This window comes from Triturus cristatus, chromosome 2_1, assembly GCF_964204655.1.
Source record: "Triturus cristatus chromosome 2_1, aTriCri1.1, whole genome shotgun sequence".
Taxonomy (NCBI): Eukaryota; Metazoa; Chordata; class Amphibia; order Caudata; family Salamandridae; genus Triturus; species Triturus cristatus.
This window is the reverse complement of record NC_140581.1, coordinates 562805377-562829744: the sequence shown is the minus strand read 5'-3', so window position 1 is coordinate 562829744 and position 24368 is coordinate 562805377.

Here is a 24368-nt window from a genome sequence, read left to right as displayed (position 1 = left end):
GTCTAATTTGATGAGCTAAATAAGCTAAAGATCAAATAGCAAATCATTTGATTCAGGGAAAATGTCATGCCAAATATCTGGCTGGTTAATATCACAAATCAGGAATCAACCAACATGTATGGATATATATACATATATATCTATATACACGTAATTATAATCTTGTAAACATGTCAACATATTCTCTGCAAGTCTGTAAAAGTACTTATAAATAGATAAATAAATAAATAAATATATAAATATATTGTACTTTATAAAATCACAGGTAGAAAACATGTTAAAATTTGTCTTTTAGATAAAATACCTTGTATGTGACAATGATCTAAATCAAAATGATTATATTAGTAAATACATCGGACACAATTATAAGTTGCACATTTAGATATTATAAACATGTATAAAGATCTTCCATTTCGTTAAGACCACTAGGGTGCTCGGTGTCTAATTGTATGATGCATCTTGTTTCTAGTTTCCTAAATTTGTAATCTCGATCTCCACCCCGTCTGCTTGGAGGTACTGCGTCTATCACAAAATACCTAAGATCTCTGTTGCTTGAGTGATGGAATTTTTTGAAATGTCTGGCAACAGGATATGTGTTATTCTCGTTTGTGATAGCGCGAAGATGTTGTAAAATGCGTTTATGTACCTGGAGTTTGGTGCTCCCTATGTATTTTAAGCCACAAGGGCACATCAATACATACATCGCATAATCAGTCTTGCAGATAAGAAGTTTTGTTATTTTATACTTCTTATTACAGAATGGGGTGGAATAAGTCACCATATTGACACCATGGATACATGCTTTGCACGTCTTGCATTTGAAAAAACCTTTGTGTGTTTGTAACCCTGAGGTTTTTTCAATGATTTCGGGATTAGTGGAAACAAGACAATCTCTCATGGACGGTGCTTTGCTATAGGTAATGGACACCCTCTGCGATAGTATGGGTCCTAATACCGGATCGCAAATTACTAATCGCCAACATGATTGAATAATTTTGTTGATTGCCCTATGTTGTTTACTATAACCCATAATGAGACGAAACTCATTGTCTGTATTAGACTTGTCAACCAACTCCACTGTATTGAGACTTTTAACGATTTGTTTATCTTGCAATAATTTCTCCCTATCGATAGCCATAGTTTTGGAAATAGCTAGTTCTATGATTTTTGATGAATATCCCCTTTCTAGGAATCGAGTTTTGCTTGATTCTTGTGCAATTTTGAGATCAGTCATGGTGCTACACACCCGCTTCAGCCGCAGCATCTCCCCGTACGGGACGCTGTTTACTAGATGTTTGGGGTGGGAGCTATCCGCATGCAAAATTGAATTACCAGCTGTCTCTTTCCGATAAATGCGTTTTTCTAATTTGTTGTTTTGCACAAATACCTGTGTATCTAAGAAATTGACTGTTGTATCACTAATCGTGGCAGTGAAGTGGAGGTTCAAAAAATTACAATTGATTTGATCAAGAAATTCTTGTGCCCCTTCTGTGCTGCCTTGCCAAACTAGAAACAAATCATCAATGTAGCGGAGCCAGATTTTGATGTTGCTCTCTACTACTTGTTGGTAACTTGTATTGAGGACCAGCTCCTGCTTGAGAGGCAGAAAACTACAGCTCGCACTGTGCAAGATGCCGTTTTCAATGATTGCACAGTGCCAGATGCTTGTCGGCACTGTGCAATCATTGAAAAGAGCATCTTGCACAGTGCGAACAGGGTACTACGCAGTTTGTGAAGTGCTACGCATAGCTCGCGCAGTGCAAAGTGCACTTTGCGTAGCTGCGCATAGTGCTACTTCGCGAACTATGCCCAGGGTTATTCAAGAGTACATCTGTGAAGGGCTGTATCGGTGGGTGAGTATATCTATGGGTGTGTTGGTGAGTGTTTAGATGTCTCAGTGGTACATGTGTGAGTAACTACATATGTAAAGGCAGCATATATGAGTGTTGGAGTATATAAATGACTATATGTGAGAGTGAGTGATTGTGAGAGTAGCCTTATGGATGAGTGTGTGCTTGTACTAGTTATTGTATAAGAGTGTAAGTATGTGTTAGTATCTGTTTGAATAAGTGAGTTGGTGCGTGTATAACTGTAAAGGTGAGTAAATGGGAGTGTGATTGATTCTTTGCATGACTGACTAGGTGTGTGAATAACTCCATGGATGAGTGGCGGTGTGTGAGTGTCTGTATAGACGTATAAGTGCATAGGATAGTGTTGTATTGATGAGTGACTGCATGTATGAGTGATTGTATGGGTGAATGAGTCGATGTGTGTGTAGACCTAGAAATCAGCGAGTGGATATGAAGTAACTGGTATTGGTGTGTCAATGGTTTTGAAAATGGTAGTCTGTATTTTAGAATGGGTGTATCAAAGTTTATATTAGAGTGTGAGGAGGTGTATCAGATTTTCACGTGGATGATGCTATCTGTAATATCATCAGTGATGTCATTTGAGATGTCATCAGTGATGTCATCAGTGATGTCACTGACCATGATATGAATGATGTAATATGTGACGTCATTAGCAGTGCAGTGCGGGGGCGCAAGTTATAGTTTGCTGAACTAACTATAACGGCAGAATTTCTCTGGTTTTTATCGAGTGAAATGTCCAACTAACTATAACGTGCCTGAAACCTATGTTTTTTAAAGTGAATTTCTAAGGTTTATTTAATGCCAATTACTAACTATAACATGCCTGAAACCTGTGTTTTTTCAGTGAATTTGCAAAGGTTTTTAAATGCTAATTTCTAACTATAACTTCCCTGAAACCTGTGTTTCTTTCAGCGAATTTCAAAGGATTTTTAATTGCTAATTTGTAAGTTTAATATTGTAAAACTTTTCTTTTTTTATGTAAATAATTATTTTGTGATATTTTTTAATTGTTCTGTCGGTTAATTATTTATTTACGTTTAAAAATTATATAATGTCGTTTGTGTTCTAAAATATATATATATATTTTTTCCCTGAGGAAAAACTGAAGTCGCGCACCCATCGTGTACCCATCTCAGTGGGTGAGACGATTCAAGCCGCCATATTGCTAAAGTCATGAAGGATGAGTGTTTGGTGTGCAACGGGTGCGCGGTCTCTGGCCCGGCATAACATCATATATGTATTGGATCGCATCATGTGCGCATTTAGTATGCGACGGGTGCGTGGTGCCTGGCCCCGCGAAATGTCATATACATATCGGATCGCGACGGGTGCGCTACCCCTGCAATTTATTTTAATGATTGAAAACGATATATATTTAACTTTAATGTATACATGAGGGCAAGAGATTATCTAAACTATTTATAAAATCAATATATTTGTACTTGTACTAAATTTATATTATTGTTAAATATGTATTTGCAAATTCGTGTCAGGTACGCCAGTTGCACACCTGGTGCGCGACTGCCATCTAACTTTAAAAGACAGCATTTCATTGGTTCATAAGATTTCCCATTCTAAAAGTTGAAGGATCCCACCCATTTTAGTCATTCTCTCTGCAGCTTCACAGGAGAGACACCTGTTGTGTTTTTGCAGCTAGCTTATACATTTTTGGGGTGTTTTTAGAAAGACTTAGAAATGGCTTCTTCCAATCCTCAACAAAAACATACTTCTGATGAAGAAGAGATAGAAGAAGCACCTCCGAAAAAGAGACCACAATCTATCGTCTGGAAATATTTCACCATCCCAGATGGTGAAAAGAAAGTCAACGCAAGGAAAGTCAGTTGCACTCTGTCCATGGATTTTGTCTAGAGGTAGTGACTGAAAATACTCTTGTGGAACATCAAGCATGTACAAGCACCTCCAGACAATCCACCCCAGACATTTTGCACGGGAGCAGATGCGACGTGCACAACAAAATATGCAACAAGGTGACCAGTCAGCTGGTCCCAGTACTTCAGGAACGTCAAGTACATCATCTCGAGGGCCAGACATATGCTCAGAGTTTTCAAACTTAAAACAGCTATGCATAAAATGCAACGCCATCCTATGTTGTGGTGAACAATCTGTGGATGCTGTTTGTTCTGCAGCAAAGAACCGTCGCTGCAAAAAAAAATGTTGCCAAATGTTAAGACTTATAGCCTGTTGCTTTTTTCGATTTTCCAAAAACACCAAAAGAATTTACAAAATAGTTTAAAAAAACACAAACAAAATTTAAAAACAAAAAAGAAGAAAAGAAAGAGTTGTTTTCAGAACTACATTATCTGGTTTAAAAACAGAAATAACTGCATGCTAATGTCTGCATGATTGCTGGAGTATATATGTCCAGCATGATTGATTCAAAGACTGCGTGGTAATTGCATGAGTGCATTTATACTGCTACATGATTGTACAAGCGTATCTGTAATCTGTGAGTTATTGCATGAGTGGATGGATAATACATGGATGATTGCATTAGTATATAAATGGTGGTTGAGTGATTGAAAGAGTGTGAATGAGCAGTGTCTATGTGGTTACAGGACTGCATGGATAGTGCACATGTAATTGTAGCTGTGAAGTGTTACTGCCTGGGTCATTGCATAAGTACATGGGTGCTAACTGGATGATTAGAGTAATGCAATTAGAATGCATTGTGAATTTAAAAGTGTGTGGGTAATGACGGAGTGATTGGATTAGTACATGGTAGTGGCTGGGTGATTGGAGGAGTGCATGGAGAGTGACAGTGTGATTACTGGAGAGCATGGTTAGTACCTAGGAATATGAACGTGTAAATGAGCACTGTGGTTAGAGGACTGTATGGGTAGTGCACATGTGATTGTAGCACTGCATGTGTTAGTGCGTGGGTGATTGTATGGGTACATGGGTAGTGACTGGATGATTACAGTGCTGCAAGGAGAGTGCGTATTACATTTATAAGTGCTTGACTATTAGCGGAATGATTGGATACGTATATGGTGCTGGATGGGTGATTGGAGGACTGCATGGGAACTGACAGGGGGATTCCTGGACTGCGTGGGTAGAACTTCGTTAATTGGAGGAGTGAATTAGTAGTATGTAAGTGGTTAGATGTCTGTGTGAATAGTGATTGGAGTATAATACCTGTGCATGAGTTAGTGGCTAGGTTATTGCATGAGTACATGGGAACTAACTGCATGATTACAGTGCTGCAAGAAGAGTACATGGTGATTTTATAAGTGCTTGTGTTGTGGCGGAGTGATTGGGTAAATACATGGTGCTAGATGGGTGCTTAGAAGAGAGCATAGGTACTAAAAGGCGGTTTGATGGACTGCATGCGTACTACCGGAGTAATTGAAGCTGTGAATAAGTAGTGAGTACATGGGTAGTGACTGTATGACTACAGTACTGCAAAGAGAGTGCATGGAGAATTTAGAATTTCTTTGGTATTGGCGGAGTGAATGCATAAGTACATGATGCTCGATGGGTGACTGGAGGACTGCATGGGAAGTAACGGGGAATTTTTGACTACAACGATAGTACTTGGGTAATTGGAAGAGTGAATAAGTAGTTTGTAGGTGGTTAGAGATCTGCATGGGTAATACACAGTTTATTGTAACAGTGCATGTGTTAGTGCCTGGCTCATTGCATGAGTACATTTGGCAATGTAGTGTGTCCAACGAAATTTGTTTTATGGATTTGTTTGTGTACTTACCTATGAGTGGCCGTATTCTGCAGTTTACTACCCCCCCGTCCCTCCCCTGCCCCATGTCAGCGCCCGTCTGCACTCCCACCACGGGCCACTACTGATGGGTAGTGCACAGGTGATTGTAGCAGTGCAGGGGTAGTGCTTGGGTGACTTAATCTTACCTGTTTTGAAGTATATATAAAACTGGTTGAAATATTTATTCACTTCATTTTGTTGTAATCTGAATTTAAAATATTTTAAACTTTAGAACCTGTAAAAGAGAAAAATAATCCTGTTATTACATTTAATTTTTAGTTTTAAGAACACAACATTATTTTACATTTGCATAACATATTCAGTGTGCCTTTTTTGCTGTCTTCAGATTCTATTGAATTTCACCATACACAGTGATTTCAATTTTGATCATCAGTTAACAGCGGGCAAAAAAACACAATCAATAAGTTTGTTAAAAAAACACAAATCTCTGTTCAAAATATCTACATGAAATCAACTATCTATTTACATTTTCACAAATGAACATCCTCATTAACATTGTTTATAATACAAAATTCAAATATATCACAGCCTTCTTTTGAACACAATTTCCCAAATGCAATATCAAAGAACAGAATCAATAATTCAAATGGTAATTCTCAACATCTTCACAATAGGCCGAATGATGTTTCTAAAAACATTTCCATTAAGTATATCCAAGATAAATTTCTGAATTCATATTGACATCTTCCCAATAGGCTGAATGATGTGTCTAAAATTATTTGTAGTGAAAATATCCAAAATATACTCAGTAATTTATGTTGATATCTTCTCAGAATTTTGGCATCAAATATATTAGATATGAATTTGGTAGTTCATTAGGCAACCAACATTTGAACTCTAAATGTGTATCATTGCAAAGTGTCCATCCTTTATTGCATTTTAAATACACCGTATTGTATCCAGATGTTGAAGTAGGTCCATCGTGGAAAACAATAGCAACTGTTTTAAAAGTTCTTCCTGAAAGTGACACTTGACCTGACACAAAATGTTTAATTTTGGCTTCCAATTTTGTTCCATCTGCTCTACAGCATTGTAGCATTAAAATTATACATTGTCCAAATTTTTCTATAAATAATGTTGACAACATTTCCGATTTGCACTGAGTACATTCCATATCTTGATTAGCTGATTTTACAAATTAATTGAAAGACACTGTTTTGTAATCTGTTATTGTCAAATATATAAATCGTTCAGTGTCTAGTTTAGTGGTAGATGAAAATGAATAGCTGTCACATGTATGATCCCATCTGTAACGTAGTCCAAACATATTTTCAAGTTGTATTCCTTCATCTTCTAATACTGCAAGAGTAAACATAAGAAATTTCTGAGCATCTTGCTGAACATTCTATGTAAATTGTGAAGAACCACAACATATATCCAGAAGATTACGCACGCCAGAAGCAGTATGAATTTTCGTTTTATCATTTACCAACTTTTCAAAAACATAATGTAACAGAGAACAGAATCTTTTTCCTCGATTTTCCATAATTGCATGCTGTAGATTTAAAAAACAAAACACAACGTTCGCGATTACATTAGCATAGCAGTTGATACCTGAACTATTTTCTAACTGATATCCTACAATATTAGCAACGATGTCCACTTCCATTTTCTTTCCAGCCTCATCATTCTTTTCAGTTCTTTTGTTTTCTTCTTTGTAACCTCACTAGAATATTTGTCCTATTTTCATTTTGGATGTATCAAACGTTTTTCATAAATAGGATATTCACCTAAATTAGGAGCATAGAGTCTTATTAACCTATTGTATTCTTTTACATAATGTACATCTGCACTAACTTTTTCCTCATCAAAATCAATCAAATACAATCCAGATCATGTTCTTACTCGAGACAATGCAACACATGCCATACCCTCTTTAAACACAGAACTTCCAATGTTTACCAAAGCACTGTCAACACTTAAACCTTGAGATTTATGAATGGTCACTGCATATGCTAAACAAACAGGAAACAGTTTTCTATGAACATACAAATCTTTTACAAGCAAGAAACGAACACCACTACGTCCAATCTGTTCACCTCTTCAATCTGATCAAATTTAATTTTCAAAAATTCAATTTCATCTCTATTTGGATAAATAACAAAGTCAACAACTTCCCCATTGGTCCATTTACTAAACCTTTCTCAACATCTAAATTATGCCGTAACATTACCCGACAGTTTACAGATACATACAAGCTCTTTTCCAAACCAGCAGTCTTATATATTGATTTTTCCAAAGAGTCTAATTTTAACTGTAATTTATCTGAAAGAAGAATAGTTACTCCTTCATGTTCCATTTTATCAGTAGCTACCATTTTCATTATCGGTTGTTTCTCCAGTTTCAACAGTTCTTCATTGACTGTAGAGCATTCTTTTAGTGTTGGCATAAGGCAAATTGTTCTTTTCTGCAATTTGTTTGTAGATAGTTTCAGGTGCAATATTTTCTTTTGGAAACAAGTTTGTTAGTAGCCAACTTTCTAAAGCTTCTTTGCCATCCTTTGTTAAGACACCAATTCTAATATTTTAGAGAATTGTTCCATAATCTTCGTCATTTGCTTGTCGCATGTTCTTAATAAGATTTTTATATTCAAAATAAGTCCAAATGTTCCCATTTCCAATACTTTCCAATCATTTTTTAGTGTCTTCATGAAGAAGGGAGTTAAATACTGGTTGGCCTTTCACAGGTGTGAGTTGTAGCAGATCATCAAATACAATTACATGTTTTCCTCCAAATAAAACATTGTAATTTGTTTTTAAAATCTGCTGCATCCTCAAATGTACAAACGCAAGCATTTAGTTTGAAACCATGCTTACCTCATCAATTATCAGAAGTTTCATTTTCTTTAGTACTCTTGAAACTTTGAAACAAGCTTCTCCATATAGCTTGTGATATTCCAACTTATTTTCATGTTCTACGGGTAACGTAAGTAAACAATGTTTTGTAATCCCTTTGATATTGTGTGCTGCTAATCCAGTTGGAGCAGTTACAACACACGCTAAATGTGAATCAATTGTTTTCTGTAGATAACTTGACAAACATTTAATCAAGAAAAATGTTCCTGTTCCAGCTTGCCCACTGATGTACAGAAGAATATGTTCAGATGGTGTACATTAGCAAACACTCTTTTCATGCAGTAGTCCGTGTGCTGTTTGTTGTGTAACTTGGTGATATATTTCTTTCTGTTCAGTATTCAGTTGTTCTTCTAAGTTTTTCAAATCAATATTGTCCTGATGTGCTTGTTGCATCACCGTTTTCACTTCACTCATTGCTATTGCCGCTTCATTTTCAAGTATGGCTTTCTCCTTGTGGATCTTGACTTTGTGCAGCACAACTCTGACTATCTTGAGAACTATCTCTAGCTATTTTAGCTGCAATAGTACTTGATTAATCTCTTGCTTCAACATTTGGAGATAATTTGGAAAAATTGTACATTCAATGCTATCTTTACATGCATTGAAAGAATATTCATAGCAGTCAAAATCTCCAAGAAATTCTATTTCACTCCGCCAAGGTTTGAAGAGTTGCAGAAGAGCTAAATAAAAAAACTCCCTTTTATCTGGAGTATCGCATCTTAGTTTCCTGTGATTAATCAGATTTGCTTTGGCATGCTTTACCAAACATCCTTCAGATCCAATTACAGCATATTTTCCTTCATTTATATTTTCAGTAACATTTTTTTTAAAGCTGTAATGTTGCAGTACTTCATATAGACATAGCTTTTCCAGGTGTGGACTTCTATTTGGATAGTACGTATCCAACATATTTGTTTTAAGAATATCTTTACTTTCTGAATCGTTCAATGCTAAGTATTCAATTTCTTGTACAGATTTCATGTCGCAGCAATACCTAAACTTATCCAGATGATTCCTCTTGACTTTGAATATAAACTTGCAGATGTCAATCGATCCGAACATTCGTAGGATCCAATTTCCTGATGTGAAAGCATCTTCAAGCTGAAGCTGTATAATGTTTTGCTAAGTGTCTTCTCTTGAGAAATGTCTTCTCACATTTCTTTCAATTCTGTCTTCTCAGATGTTGTAATATATGATGTAACATACCAGGCAACAGCAATTGAGTTATCTGCAACATATTGTATGTCCATATTTGCATTCCACATTGTCAAAATTACTGGATTATAATCATTAATGTACTTTGATTCTTCTGTTCTTTTTATATTATAGGTATTTTTGGGTGATTTTCAAGTGATAGTATGCCTCACTGCTGACATAAAACTGTTCACTCTTCCTTTGGAAATTACTGGATGTGGAAAACCAAATCCACATTTTGTGTAAAGTTTTTCCTTTGACTTGTATTTCCGTCAACAATATTTTCCACATCGATGATTTTGAAACCGTAAAACTTGCTGTCTCAAGTAGTTTCCTGCTTTTTCTTTTGGTATCGTACAGGTAACATATTGTTCAATAAAAGACAAAACAGTCTCATCACTGTCAGGTACAAATTTTGGTGCATTTTGTGATCCATAACAGCATATGAATATGAGGTGCACCTCTAGCTTGATATTTCTTTCTCCAAAAGAAATCAATAACTTCACCAATAGGTAGATTCTTTTTATTACAGATGAAAAACATCATAGCTTCAAACCTATGATTAAAATATCTGCACACATTTATAGGATCCAGGGAACACACAGTTCTCCAGCTGTCTTCAATTACATATCCTGTATATATGAATTTGCTTGTCATAGATAATCTAGTAAATCATCCCATGCATACTCAGCACAACTAAGTGTAACAAACCAGGTAGGGGTTCCTAAATTCCTTAACATACATTTCAGTTCTCCATGACGTCGACACCAATATTCATTAGTGCCTCGTTGACATGCCATCCAATTAATTAACTGTGTTTCTAATTCTTCGTCTCTTTCTTCAACTTTGTCTATGAATTGCTTTGCAGAAACATCCGAAAAATGAATCCCTGTTTTCAATATGTGATTCACTGCATATGAAAGTGCAGAAAGGTCACTTTCAAATAAAAGATTAAGCAAATATGGAGTACATTGTCTAAATCTTGCATCATCTGTGTACAGTCGTAAAGTACGATATTCTGAAGCTGGAATCTGAACAGGTAGTTCATCATATCATCCACCTTTTCCAGTTGGGAACAGCTTTGGAAAACAACGAGCTTCCAAACTTTTTTCCCATACGCTCATGGGAGTTCCTTTTGCTTTTTTAATTTTGGAACAATTCAATACTGTCTCCTAACACTTCTTTCGAGTGTAGAGGGTGTATAGTGTAATGTTCATACATTTCTTTTTTTCTGGACTTCTACACTTTTTTCAATTTGTCCACTTGCAATGTCTGTTTCATCTTCTAAACATATTTCTTGTTCTTCTACATTTACAGTTTTATAGTAAATATTGTTTTGCACCAGATATAATGTAGCCTTTTGGACTTTGGTGACATCGACTAACTCTTGCCATATTTTCCTACTCTTTGTAGGTACACCATTAACCAGAATGACTACAGGTTCACTTTCCTTTCTTTCTACACCAACAGTTTCAACATTTTTCTTAAAATCTAAAGATAAATACACAACTCTTCCTTTTAAACCTATTTGTAGATCTGTTGGTGGCAGCTTACCTGTTTTAGGCTACATACAAATTATAGCGTGAAACGGGTGCACAGATGAATAAGGATGGACTTAAATGTATTTAAATCTTTAAGTTCTGGAGGTATAGCCACTAATTGTAGGTCATTATGAACAGCTCTAGCTGGCATTTTGTTCTCTTCCAATTTATTGTAACAATATTTACAACTACATTGTTGACTACCCAACTCAAAACGAACTTCCACAAACAAATGAACAGCAAACTCCCTCCATTTATCATTATTTTCCTTTTCACTTTTTAAAAACACATCTACATTCCTTGTTTGAATTTTATAGTGACTTTGTCGGCAATAAATAAAAACATATTTGGGAATTTCACCAGAAACTACTTCACATCAGTATTATCTTCCATCTCTTCTTAAACACCTACACTTATCAAACTCTCACTTTCTCTACACTCCTCTTGACCAGCAAAGAAACGTAACTTTATATCATCAAAAACGTTTTTTACATCCAACACTGAACCATGCAAAAGAGCTGTATTAATTTCATTTAGACATAATGAAGGACTTTTCACGTAGTATAATCTTTTAACTAACTTCTGAATTTCTGAATGATGTACAGCTGACATTCTTAAATGATGAAAACAACTTTGACACACTTTCCTAGAAAGACCAGCCAGAGAATGACCTTGCAACCCTGTATTTTTTCTCACTTTGCAAGGATCCAGGCCTTGAAATATCTTAATCTTCTGTTTCACATTTTTTTCCATATTCTCTTAAGAAATGTAGTGATATATCAATAGATTCCTGTCGTATACTACAAATACTACTACAATGCCATGTAAACACTGGAGAAGGGGTAGGTCTTCCTTGCACTTCCTCAGCTATTACTTCTTCCACATTTCTAGGAACCATCTTTTCTTTTTCAATTGGAGAACCATTTTTAAGTTCGTAACAATGACCACAGGTATCAACTGCGTGAACTAATGTATTTTTTTGAAAATAGCTTTCTTCATTTAAAAAAGTTTCCGTACTAGAAGTATCCTTCCATTCCCCAGACAATATTTTCCAAAAGTTAGTTCTATTCACAATTCTTTTTCTTTTACATTTGTCTTTCATAGACTTCATTATTGTATTTAAAGTTTTCAATCTGTTTAAAACTAAGATTAGCAAATTTCTTTTCAATTCAAATGCTTTTTCAATCACACTTAGAATTTCATTTTTTTGTTTGTAAAATGCTGATCTCTTTTTAGATTTTGTAAATTTTTTAAAAACATTTTGTAAGACTCTATCTTTATATAATCTTTTTCGAATCTCTAAAAATTGTTTCTTCCTCCTTTCAACATATTTGTTTTTCAGGTAATCCAATTTTGCACTTTCTTGTACATTTGTTTTCCTTTTCTTTCACTGTACATCTTTTGTTTCTCTCTTCTTTATTTTCAAAATTTGTTAGACTCTTTAAAACTTTTTTCACAAATTCTTTACTTCTCTTACCAGAAGGCTTTTTCTTTAAGGATCCATGTTGTACTTGATCTAATTGCTCCTTTCCTGTTTTCTTTACATAGGCCTCTTTTCTTTGTTGTCTTTTTGTTTGCTCTTTTCTTGTCATTGAAACTTTGTCTTAATAATTATGCAAAATATCTGTAAAAAAAAGAAAAGTTTTAAGAACAATTTAGTATAATTAAAATAATTACATTGAAATATTCACAGGTTTAAATATAAAAATGTATACAGTGATACTACCACAATGATTAGAGCAGTGGAACAGTACTACCTTGGTAATTGGAAGAGTCCATGAGTAGGGTGTAGGAGATTAGAGTACAACATAGATAGTACACAGGCGATTGTACAAGTGCATGGTTAGCACCTGGATCATTGCATGAGTACATGGGACCTGCATGGATGATTACAGTACTGCAAGGAGAGTGCATGGTGAATTTACAAGTCCTAGGGTATTGTCTGAGTGACTGGATAACTCCATGATACTGGCTGAGTATTTGGAGGAGTGCATGAATAGTGACAAAGTGATGGCTGGAGTGTATTGATTGTGCTCAGAGGATTGTAACAGTGCATGTATTAGTGCCTGGACCATTGCATCACTACATGGGTACTGACTAGATGAAAAGAATACTGCATGATGAGTGCATGGTGAATGTATAACTCCTTGGGTATTGGTGGAGTGATTAGAAAACTACATGGTGCTGGATGGGTGATTTGAGGAATGCATGGGTACTGACAGGGTGATGACTGCACTGCAAGGCTAGTACTTAGGGGATTATAGCAGTCTATGATTTAGTGCCTCAATCATTGCATGAGTACATGCATACTGAGCGGACGATTACTCTACTACAAAGAGACTGCATGGTGAATTTATACCTGCTTCGGTATTGGCAGAATGTTTGGAAAAGTACATGCTACTGAATGGCTGATTGCAGGAGTGCATGGGGAGTGACAGAACAATTGTAGTAGTGCATAGGTCCTACCGGGTAATTGGAGGAGTGAATCAGTAGTGTGTATCTGGTTCGAGGTCTGCATGGATAGTGCACAGAGGATTGTAGCAGTGCACAAATTACGGCCTGACTAATTGCATAAGTACATGGATAGTGACTGGATGATTACAGTGCTGGAAAAACAGTGCATGGTGAATTTATAAGTGCTTGGATCTTCTCAGATTCATTGGAAAACTACAGGCTACTGGATGGGTGATTGGCAGAGTGCATGGGGAGTGACAGGGGGTTTGCTGGACTGCATGAGTACTACCTAGTTAATTAGAGGAGTGAATCAGTAGTGTGCACCTGGTTAGAGGCTTGCATGGATAGTGCACAGAGGATTGTACACTGCATTTGTCAGTGCCTGAGTAATTGCATGACTACATAAGTAGTGACTGGATGATTAAAATACTGCAAAGAGAGTAGATGCTGAGTTTATATGTGCTTTGATATTGGCAGAGTGATTGTAAAACTACATGCTGCTTGATGGGTGATTGGAAGAGTGCATGGGTAATGACAGAGGGATTGTTGTACTGCATAGGTACTACCTAGATAACTAAAGGAGTGTACCCGCCAGTGGTGGGGGTAGTAAACTGCGGAATACGGCCACACAGAGGTAAGTACACAAACAAATCCTTAAAACGAATTGCGGTGTGCACGCTGCATTGCCAAATGCGATGCAGCACGCACAACTAAATTTGTTTTATTTATTTCTTTGTGTACACTCCTCTGTGCAGCCGTATTCCGCAGTTTCCTACCTCCCACCCTGCCCCACATCAGCGCCCGGCAGCACTCCCACCACGGACCCATACTGTGCATAGATAATGCACACAGGTTTGTCGCAGTGCATATGTTAGTGCCTGCGTCATTGCATGAGTACGTGAGTAGTGACTGGATGATTAGAGTGCTGCAAAGAAAATGCATGGTAAATTTATAAGTGCTTCGGTATTGGATGACTGATTGGATAAGTACATGGTGTGAATGGGTGATTAGAGGAGTGCATTGGGACTGCCAGGGGGATTGCTAGACTACACGGGTACTACCTAGATAATTCGAGGAGTGAATCAGTAGTATGTTGCTAGTTAGACGTCTGCACGGATAGTGCACAGAGGATTGTCGCAGTCTATATGTTAGTGCCTAGGTCATTGCATGAGTACATAAGTAGAGACTGAATGATTACAGTGCTGCAAAGAGAGTACATGGTACATTTATAACTGCTTAGCTATTGGCCGAGTGATTGAATGAGTACATGGTGCTAGATGGGTGATTGGAGGAGTGCAAGGATACTGATGGGACGATGGCTGCACTGCAAGAGTAGTGCTTAGGGCAGTAGTAGCCCATAGTGGAAGTGTTGCCGGGTGCCTACGTGGGGCGGGGGAGGGTCAGGGTGGGGGGTAGTAGACTGCAGAATTTGGCCACACCGAGGTAAGTACATGAACACATCCATAAAACTAATTTTGTTGTATGCGCTGAATCGCCAAATGCGAAGCAGCACACGCAACGGAATTCATTTTATTTGATTGTGTACTTACCTCTGTGCGGCTGTACTCCGCAGTTTACTACCCCCACCCTGCCTCTCCCCCCCCACATCAGCACCAAGCAGCACTCCCACCATGGGCCGGTACTGCATACAAGGTGCCTAAATGATAATATCTCTACAAACATATCTCACACCTCACTTTTGTGCTGCTGCTTTGCCATTTTACAACTACTTATAATGTTACACCTAGCCACATATAAAGCAGGAACCATTCACATGTCTCTGCTATAAGTCACACCATATTCCTGAAAACATGCATGGATATATCTATACCTTACAAGAAAGAAACAGAAATAGGCGCACTCCGTGTTTAAGCAATGTAATTGAGTTAATCAGGTCGCAGAGCAAAAACGAGTATGTCCCCCTGGGTTGGGCCTCAATGAAAGTAGGGTAAGCACACTCCTAGAAAGGGAGGATGTCACTCGTTGCACTCAAAGAGAGAATCAAAGTTCTCCTTTTCCGAGGGTTTAGTTCCAAACAATGAAGCGGTGATTAAGAGTCAATTGAATTTATTTCTGACATTCATCCAAAGATGTAGAATTATCATCATTCTATCAATCTCGACTCGTTTATCAAATATCCATTAATCAAATGCCCAATGCATTTCGGGCCGTTCAAGCCCTTCATCAGGGGCGGCACTGTGGAGGAGACAAGGGAGCAGGACTCATTTATCACATCATACACAGTTTGAACGAGCATGACAAATTAAAACGTGAATTGTGTAACAAAGTGCGGTAAACAATAAATTTATGTGAAGCGGGAGTGAAAAAACGGGCCGAGTGCAGGCGAACATATTCAAATAGCAGCGGGTTTCCATTACGTTACAATCCACCGAGTGTGCTGGCGTTAATATGTGAATTCAGGTAGTGCTGCTGACTGTTAAACGCGTGGTGGAATTGAGGAGTTTCTTAATGACGAACAAACATGCTATGTCCGAAGGTTGTGATACTCAATGGGTGCAAGTTACGAAGGTCATAGAGTCGGTATCCATAAAATTAAAGATCGTGGGTCAGTAGGGTAAAAAGTGGGTAGGTGGGAAACTCTTATCAAGCGGTCTCGGCGCAAGTGATTAATACGGCGTGCACTTACGTTAGAATCGTAGAGTCAAAGTCCCATCACTTAGCAAGACGGCGCTCACAGGTGCTGCGGCAGTAGTGAGGTTAGTGAATCGTAATCATGTGATCGGGGGACGTATCCATTTAAAAGGGAGTGAATAGCACGTGTACGTGAACTACGACGGTAGACATAGAAGACAGATTTGTAGTTCGTGGAACGAACGGAGAAAAAGTAAATCACCTGTGTGAATAAGAGGTGTCCTGAGCAAATGTGAAGGCTGGGAAAATGTGAAAATAAGTAAACAAGAATAAACGAATAACATGGAAGCAAACTGTAGTCACAAAATCTCTCATGGAGAAAACGTAATGAACAGTAATATAAGGCAAAGGAGAACATAAAGTAAATTAAATTAAAGGGGAACCCTTGTCACTTCAGAAAATTGTAAATAAGTTAACAATGAATTCCAGAGGTACAGATTATATACAGTCATCAGCTCATCAATGTAGGAGATCGGATTACAAGTGGCAGCCTAAATCATAACGTTCATTAAGACCCTTAGGCTAGGTAGAATTCAATTTGTGGATCCAATAGATTTCTCTCTGTAATAGAAATCTGTTATTGTCTCGTCCTTTCAATACAGGAACCTGTTCAAGGATAAGGAAGCGGAGTTGACATATGTTATGTTGATGTTCATGGAAGTGAGTCGCAATGGGTGATTTGGCCTGTTGAGTTCTTATGTTGCTTTTGTGTTCGTTTATTCGATTGCAAATTTTTCTTTCGGTTTTACCCACGTATGCCAGGCCACATGGGCATTTCAGTAAGTAAATGACATTTTGGCTGTTACAGGTAGCAGTCACTCTGAGCTTGATAGGGTAACCATGTAGTGGATGTTGGATTGTAGTTCCCTTTATGATGCAATTGCAGTTTCCACAATTGAGACAGGGCTGAGTACCTTTGTAAGAACTTATGGTGGAATCTCGGGTTTTGGAGAGAATTTGTTTAAGATTGTGTGATCTTTGATACGCAAATCTGGGAGGTATCTCAAAAATGTTGTTGAAGTCCGCCTCAGTGCTTACCATGGGCCAGTATCTCAGTATGATTTTCTTGATGGTAAAGCTCTCGGTGGAGTATTTGGACACGAATGTCATTCTCTGTGGTGTAGACGTGGGTCGTTTAGGTTGGAGGAGTGTTTGTCGTGAGAGTCTGTCTGTCTTCAGTACGGCTTTCTCCAGAATGTCACTCGGATATTTACGTTGTTTAAATTTGGAAATGCACATGTTTCTACTGGACTCATACAGTTCATTAGTACTGGAAATCCTTTTTAGTCGGAGAAGTTGTGAGTATGGCAGGTGATTTTTGAGTGATGGCTGGTGGAAACTATGGAAATGAAGAAGGTTATTACGATCTGTTGGTTTTGTATACACTTGAGTAGTAAGATTGCCTTGTTGGATGGTAACGCGAGTGTCCAGGAAAGTTATGGATTCTGTATTGGTAAGATGTGTAAATTCAATACGTTGGTCGATGGTATTGAGCATGGTAATGAGAGATTCAAGTTGTTGAATTGGACCATTCCACAAGAGAAAGATGTCATCTATGTACCTTTTATAGAGGATCAGGTGTTCAGTCCAGTCGTTGTTGGTTAAAATGTTATCCAATTCAAATCTGTGCATGTAGAGATTCGCGTATGATGGGGCAGCACAATTTCCCATGGAGGTGCCTGAGCATTGGATGTAAAAAGTGTTAGACCATTCAAAGTAGCTGTGATAAAGAGTGAAGTGCATCAGTTCCATGAGGAACACTTTTAGATCATTGGGTTTGTCTGTGTTAATCAAAAAAGATTCAATAGCTTCAATCCCTTTGTCATGCGGAATGGAGGTGTAAAGTGATTTAACATCGATTGTGCATAAGATGGTATCTGTAGTTATCGATCCACGGATGGATTCCAAGATGTTAAGGAAATCATCAGTGTCCTTTATGTAGGTGGTCATTGATTGTACTGAAGCCTGTAGGTGTTTGTCCAAATATTTTCCAATGGGTTCATGAAGTGAATTGATGGTAGAAACAATAGGTCTGAACGGAGGTTTTGTGGCATGCTTATGGATCTTAGGCAGCATGTAGATGTAGGGAGTGGATGGATTGGTTTTAATGAGATATTTTTTGTCTTCTTCAGAAATGGTCCCTTGTTCAAGAGCGGTGTTAATGATGGTTTTGAGGATGTCAAGAAAGTTATTTGTAGGGTCAGTAGGTATGGGCATGTATGTTCGTGCGTCCTTAACATGTTCATCCACGCTTTCTACATAGAAGGTTGTATCCATGATTACTAGTGCCCCTCCTTTGTCAGCTTGACGTATGGTGATTTCAGACCTGTTAGCTAGTGTATTTAGGATTTGTTCTTCTTTTTTTGTGATGTTCTTGAATTTGTTTTTATTGTGGTAACCAATTTTTTGGAGCTCTTTTAGAACAATAGTCTCGAAGGCATCAAGTACTTTGTGACTAGTAGGTGCGGTGTAGGTACTTTTATTTCGAAGTCCTAACAAGGTGTTTTGTCTTGGAATATCCGGCAATTTCAGTGTGTTGTTAAAGTAGTGTTTAAGTCTGAGTACACGCAAAAACTTGAAGAGGCTGATTTCAGTCTCCAGTGCGTTTGAATGGTAGGTGGGAACAAAGGAAGTTCCTTTTTGTAGAGTCATGATTTCAAATTTGGTAAGATCATAGCTAGAGATGTTGATCACAAGATTTTCTGGCTGCGTGTATTCTTCGCTACCGATTTTGTGTGTGTTTTTCCTCCTGGATCTTCTAGTGGTCTTGTGCCTGCCCCTAAAAAATGCGGTTGTCTTGGTACACTGGTGGTAGGTTCCTCATTGGCTGCTGATTGTAGATCTCCTGTTTCGGCTGGTCCTTGTTTTGACTGTGAGGTTGAGAAGGTTCTGGGAGCCCTATCCCTGGTAGAAGAATCATCAGAGGATGTTGCGTCTGTCTCAGATCTTTGTCCAGTTTGTTTGCTTTGTTGCCTTTTGTAGGCGTAAGCCTCAGCCCAAGTATATACCTCTCCTAATTTGTAATCCAAATTATCGCGTTTGAATTTTCTTAGTTTTCTTTCATTAATCTCTTTAGTATAGTCATCCAGTTGTTTATTAAGATCTGCTAAGGTGGCATTCCAATCTGTGTCTGACATTTTGTTAGAGATTTCTTGCCGAAGTTCGTCAAGTTCTTTGTTGAGGTCTTCAAGTAGTATAGATAGTTCTTCCACGATAAGTAGTATTAAATCCAAGGAGCATTTGTTGAGGATCGCTCGCCATTTTTCAGAAAAACGTGGATTATTTTTACACAGGGTGGACTTTAAGGCAATTCTGAGTCCTCTTGGAATTCGATGAACTTTATGGTATCGTATGAGAGTACTAGCGTGTAGTTTTTGGTTGATTGCTCGTTTAGATGTGTATAGTAATTGTTTGATGTTTGATTGAATAGATGTAGTACTGGTGCTGGGTCCTGTAGTGTCCTCGAAGAGTGCGTAAATGCGTTGAGTTTCTTCGTTGGTATACATAAAGGTATTCGTTCTCCGGTCGGATATATTCTCTAATTCATCCATCGGGGTAGTGGTGCGCTTTCTGTGTTACTCAGGAAAAGGAGTAATACACAACAAGAAAGAAACAGAAATAGGCGCACTCCGTGTTTAAGCAATGTAATTGAGTTAATCAGGTCGCAGGTGCAAAACGAGTATGTCCCCCTGGGTTGGGACTCAATGAAAGTAGGGTAAGCACACTCCTAGAAAGGGAGGATGTCACTCGTTGCACTCAAAGAGAGAATCAAAGTTCTCCTTGTCTGAGGGTTTAGTTCCAAACAATGAAGCGGTGATTCAGAGTCAATTGAATTTATTTATGACATTCATCCAAAGATGTAGAATTATCATCATTCTATCAATCTCGACTCGTTTATCAAATATCCATTAATCAAATGCCCAATGCATTTCGGGCCGTTCAAGCCCTTCATCAGGGGCGGCACTGTGGAGGAGACAAGGGAGCAGGACTCACTTATCACATCATACACAGTTTAAACGAGCATGACAAATTAAAACGTGAATTGTGTAACAAAGTGCGGTAAACAATAAAGTTATGTGAAGCGGGAGTGAAAAAAACGGGCTGAGTGCAGGCGAACATATTCAAATAGCAGCGGGTTTCCATTACGTTACAATCCACCGAGTGTGCTGGCGTTAATATGTGAATTCAGGTAGTGCTGCTGACTGTTAAACGCGTGGTGGAATTGAGGAGTTTCTTAATGACGAACAAACATGCTATGTCCGAAGGTTGTGATACTCAATGGGTGCAAGTTACGAAGGTCATAGAGTCGGTATCCATAAAATTAAAGATCGTGGGTCACTAGGGTAAAAAGTGGGTAGGTGGGAAACTCTTATCAAGCGGTCTCGGCGCAAGTGATTAATACGGCGTGCACTTACATTAGAATCGTAGAGTCAAAGTCCCATCACTTAGTAAAAAAGCAATGAAATTCCCCCGTTATAGTTAGTTCAGATAACTATAACTCGCGCGACCGCCACTCTATCACAAGGATGATGTGAGTTATAGTTATCTGAACTAACTATAACGGGGGAATTTCATTGCTTTTTTTTACGAGTGAAATATCCACCTAACTATAACATGTGTGAAACCTATGGTTTTTTAAGTGAATTTGTATATATATATATATATATAGATGGGGAAACCACAGTCCTGATACGATCGAAGTTTTAAGGTCAACAAAACAGGTACGGACCTCCAACGTGGTGAAAAAATCTTTTTCTTTTATTGTGCAGCTTAAAAAGTGCTAGTGCAGGGCGTGGCTTGGCGCCCGAAGGAGATGGCGGCATTCGGCTAGGAGCTCCGTTCACACCAGGGTCTACTGGCGGTTCGCGCCTCAGTTTCCACCAGCGAAGGGCAGTCTTCTCTGTCGGAACATGCCAGGATCATTTTCAATCCTTTTTTGGCGCTGAGGCACACTTATTTTGGGTCTTACAGCCCATTTTATTTTCGGTCGCGGCTCGTCATCGGCCGCGGCTGCCATCTTGTTTACTCTCGCCCGTGATCGCCTTAGCAGCGCGTTTCTTCGCGCATGGATCCCCTGGACGCCTCATGCTTACACTACTGGCCCCAGCATCTCCGGAAGCACAGATGTGGATAATCAGCACTCTAAGGTGACTTTTTTCTCTTCAACTATTATTTCCGCTGCCTTTTTCAGCTGACTGGAATTTTCAACTTTCCTCATATACGGCGGCCATCTTTATGACTCCAGTCTCCAACATTTTTTGACTCTAATTCTGTGGCCTGGCATTTTCCTTCCTTTATTAATTTGCTCCCTGGTCCTTTTTCAGTTGGGCAATAAGATATTTTTTCCTCTTTCTGACCTCACGCTCTATTGGCGTGCTGATGGCGCATTGCTCTAGTCAAGTTCAAAAACGTAGTTATATTAAGAACTCCAAATTATTCACGGCACTGGCCCATTTGGAAGCTTCTCAGTCTCTACCTTCAACTGAGATGACATCGACTGCGGACATCTCCTCACAGCCTTCGGCAAAAGTGAACTCTAAGAGGTTAAAGAAAGACCCGCCTTCGCCTCCTAAGTCCTCCTCGCCCATCTCTATGGAGTTAATCCTCGAAGAGATACGGGCCCTGCGCCCTTACATGGAGGAGACGAATGCTAAGTTGCAGATTCTCACTGACAATTGGGCTTCGATGGACGAAAGAGTGTCGTCGGTGGAGCGTGACGTCTCCTCTCTTCAGGAATCCGCGTCCAAGGTCTCCCACATGCACACGCAGATTTCCTCTCTTCAGAAGCAGGTGGAGGACCTTGAAAACCGCAACAGACGCAACAATCTCCGTCTTTACGGCCTGGTGGAGGGTTGTGAGGGAAATGATCCCATCAGTTTTTTCAAGTCCTTTCTCCCGAAGCTTCTTCACCTACCTGAAGACACCTCACTGAACATCCAACGTGCCCACAGGCTTGGTCGAGCATCCGCCTCTCCTTCCATGTCAACGAAGCCTAGAGGTGTAATAATGTACTTTCTAGAGTACACAGACTTGTTGAAAGTCCTCTTAGCCGCCAAAGCCTCCCCTCGCCTCACATGGTCAGGCTCCACTTTGTTCTTTGCGCAAGATTATGCCAGGACCACTGCAAACCGTCGCAAGGCCTTCCTAGATATGAGACCTGACCTTCGCTCCATTGGTGCCAGATATGGGCTTTTTCATCCTTGTCTATTTAAGGTCACTCATAATAACAAGACTACGACATATGAGGATCCTGCGCGACTTCGAAGTTTCCTGAACTCCTGCGGTCAACCTGACATGGAGATAGCTGGTCCCTCTTCCCACCCACCATGACTTGTTTTTGTAGTTGAAGTTTGATTCCCTAATTTGTTCTGCTTTAATGCTTCATTTTTGCAGGTTCTTCAGATTGTATGACTTTTCGTTAAGATTATATTTTTCATTTTATCGTCTGATAGTGTTGTTCTGGTTCCTCAGTTGGTCCTATGTTTTGTTTTTTTATCTTCGTTGTATTCGAGTTTCTAACTATGTTCTTTTTCTCCCTTCACAGATCATTGTTTTGCGTTCCGTTGTGTTATCTCTGGTTGGACGTCTCCCTCACCCCGAATGCCCTGCCTCTCCCAGTTGGCCCTACCTCCCTCCCCTCATCTCCACGTGTGTTTTCGCTTATTCCCAGTTCCTGATTGTATTTTTCCCATGCTACCCCTCGTAAGTACTCTTCATTCCTTATTTATCATGTTTTTCTATGTTCTATATTTTCTTCTTTTACCTTTTCCCTTGTTGTTTTCAGATTTATTGGTGTCATTACCTTTTCCATGGTTCTCCTCCACTTCTCTTTCTTCATTCTTTCTTCCCCCCATTGTGTATTGGCTCTCCTGCTTGTATTCATCTCCCTTTACCTATTTTACTCTCCTCTGGCCCTTACTTACCATTATCCCTGAGAATTGCTGTATCTTCTTATCATTCTTTTTATTTTCTTGGCTCTTTTCTATTTACATGGCTTCACCGGTTCCTCTCTCATGTTTTCTTCTACCCTTGTTTCACCACGTCAGTTCTTACCTCATTCTCTTTTCCTCTTGTGCCCTTGCTCGTTGCGAGGCATTTCCTTGCTGTCCTACTCTCCAATTGGTTCACTTTTTGATTAATCCTTAATGTCAGTTCAAATTGTTTCCTGGAATGTTAAAGGTCTGCATTCTCCTATCAAGAGACAAAAAATCCTCTCTCATTTAGCCAAATTAAATGTAGACATTGCATTTTTACAAGAAACCCATTTGTCTGACGCTGAAGCTGCTAAACTTAAGAGAGGTTGGGTGGGTGCTGTATTTTCGTCTCCGGGTGATGGTAAGAGAAACGGTGTGGTTGTACTAGTTCGCAAATCTCTTGCTCATTTGCCCTTGACTTCTGAATCAGATCCTGAAGGTAGATGGTTGTACGTCAAACTCTCCTCAAAAGGCGTCCCTCTCTCCCTCCTTAATATCTACGCCCCTACCGGTGGTGATCAGGTCTTTTGGCGCGCAATGGTCTCACGCATCACTGAGTATATTGATGATAATTTTATTTTAGCAGGTGATTGTAACCTACCCTTTGATCCTTTTTTAGACAGAAACTCCAAAGCACCTTTTATCCCTAATAAATCCCATAAGCTTTTTGCTCAAGCGATTTCCCAACATAAACTCATTGATGCCTGGCGTCTCTGCAATCCTACTTCTAAAGAATTCACTTTCTACTCCCCGACTCACCATTCCCAATCGCGTATTGACTATATTTTCCTCTCCCATCATGTGTCCCAATCCCTCACCCATGCTGACATAGGCCCCATCTTATTCTCTGACCATGCCCCCGTTTTGATAAACATTGACATTTTACCCAAGTCCTCTGGACCAAAGAGATGGCGCTTTAACAATACTTTACTCCTCGATCCCAAATTCTCCGCCTCCTTTGTAGAATTCACCACAGAATTTTTCACCATTAATGACACACCCACTATGCCCAATCACGTTGTCTGGGACGCCTATAAAGCAGCATCCAGAGGTTTAATTATCAGCTTTGT